This window comes from Aotus nancymaae, unplaced genomic scaffold (assembly GCF_030222135.1).
Source record: "Aotus nancymaae isolate 86718 unplaced genomic scaffold, 86718_ANA_hifiasm-v0.15.2.pri h1tg000103l, whole genome shotgun sequence".
Classification (NCBI taxonomy): Eukaryota; Metazoa; Chordata; class Mammalia; order Primates; family Aotidae; genus Aotus; species Aotus nancymaae.
The window spans coordinates 484,646-486,910 of record NW_026988518.1 but is presented as its reverse complement, the minus strand read 5'-3'; the positions used below and the strand labels follow the sequence as shown (position 1 = coordinate 486,910).

The following is a 2,265-nucleotide window of genomic DNA, read 5'->3' as shown; positions in this document are numbered from 1 at the left end:
CCAGCCTGGGTGACAGGGCAAGACCTTATCTCAAAAATAAATTTAAAAAAATACAAAAATAATTCTTAACAATTCAAAGAACCCAGTAAACTTAGAGCCAGAAAAATATTCTTATGTGCATGTTTGCTCAGGTCTTCTTGTCAGATTAACATTTATTTGGTATCATGTCATCATAAAATTTAGTTCTTGAGAGTTTATTTATAATATCTTCTGTGATATACTGTTTTATTTATTTATTTTCCCCTCTTATTTATTTTAATTTTTTTTTTTTTTTTTTTTTTTTTTTTTTTTTTTTTTTTTGGAGAGATGGGGTTTCTCTATGTTGGTCAGGCTGGTCTCAAACTCCTGACCTCAGGTGATCCGCCCACCTTGGCCTCCCAAAGTGCTGGGATTATAGGCACGAGCCACAGCACCTAGTCTTCCCCTCTTAAGTATATACTCCTGTGATATTTTCAAAGCTAAAATAATTCATTGTTATGTAATCCTGAACTTCCAAGATGTTTGTTTTTATCATCCTACGAAAAATTACATCTACTTTTTATATATTTAATACAGGAATTTAAATTTGAATATATTCTTCAAATTTGTAATAGTTTAAGTCAAAGACTCTGACCTCACTCATTCTCTTTTAATTAACTCAACCAACATAAAATATTGTTTGAATTATCCTAGAGTTAGGAAACCTCGGGCCATTTTGTTTTGGACACTGAGAGGGAGCTGGCGGCCGCTGCAGACTAAGGTCAGGAAAGGGCAGGCCGGTGAGCAGACGGATTTGCCGACTAGACAGCCAACCAGCAACAACAAACTAAGTTCGCCTGCTACCACTTACGCATCTAACAAACCGCCCCTCCAGCCAGCCCAGCCCCTCCACCGTCCATTCAGGTTCCGCCGGTCTCCGGCCCGCCTGCCGGAGCCGTGGCGACAGCCCCGGGAGGAACCCTGGCGTCTGTTTCCTTCGATTCTCGGGATTTGAAGATGGCTCCACAGTCAGCGCCGAAAGTTGTGCTAAAAAGCACCACCAAGATGTCTCTAAATGAGCGCTTTACTAATATGCTGAAGAACAAACAGCCGACGCCAGTGAATATTCGGACTTTGATGCAGCAACAACAGCAGCTAGCCAGTGCCAGAAACAGAAGACGGGCCCAGCAGATGAGAATAGACCCTCTGTCCAGGCAGCATTAAAACTTAAGCAGAAGAGCTTAAAGCAGCGCCTGGGTAAGAGTAACATCCAGGCACGGTTAGGCCGACCCATAGGGGCCCCGGCCAGGGGAGCAATCGGAGTACAAGGCCTACCCATAACCCAGAGAGGCTTGCCCAGAGGAGGACCACGTGGGGGACGAGTCCCCAGAACCCTGCTTAGGGGCGGGATGTCCGCCCCGAGGTCAAAACCTGCTCCGAGGTGGACAAGCCGTAGCTCCCCGAATGGGCTCAAGAAGAGGTGGTGTTCGAGGTTGTGGAAGTCCTGGGAGAGGGGGCCTAGGGCGTGGAGCTATGGGTCGTGGCGGAATCGGTGGTAGAGGTCGGGGTATGATAGGTCGGGGAAGAGGGGGCTTTGGAGGCCGAGGCCGAGGCCATGGACGAGGGAGAGGTGCCCTTGCTCGCCCTGTATTGACCAAGGAGCAGCTGGACAACCAGCTGGATGCATACATGTCAAAAACAAAAGGACACCTGGATGCTGAGTTGAATGCCTACATGGCGCAGACAGATCCCGAAACCAATGATTGAAGCCTGCCCACCCTCCCGTGAGAGACTCTTGTTAGTCGACACGTCTATAAATAACCTTGAGATAACAGATGAGAAGAAATCTGATTGATGCTGGATGGACCTATCACAATAGGCTATGGACTTAACTTGCCACCAGCTTATGCATTTAGTTTGTTCCTTTTACTTTTTGATACTGTATTGTATGAAGCCTTTTTGTCCTTTGATTTGGTTTTTTGTTTTTGTTTTTGTTTTTCGGGGGTGGGGTATTATCCCCTCCTTTACCCAGACTTCTCTTTGAACACAAATGCATTAGCCTTGTGGCTAGAACACCCTCTTCCTACCTCTGCCTTCCCTCACTTGTCAAATGCTCTGACGTGCTAACATTTCTTTTGTTGATCTCTGTTGTCCCCACAGAAAGGTCCCAGAAGAAAAACAGTGTTCCTCCCTGATGCTTAGATTTCTGAGGTAGGGTTCTGTTACATCCTCTTCAATAGCCTCTTAAAAATGTTAAGAAAAAAATAAAAAATAAAAAAATTAAGGAAATCTCCTACCTCCTAGCAT

At 45.3% G+C, this 2,265-nt stretch overlaps 1 pseudogene; it reads left to right on the top strand.

The window, feature by feature from the left end:
• Window positions 1–948: 948 nt before the first annotated feature.
• On the top strand, window positions 949–1,802 carry LOC105721385 (chromatin target of PRMT1 protein-like; annotated as a pseudogene).
• The last annotated feature ends 463 nt before the right edge of the window (window positions 1,803–2,265 follow it).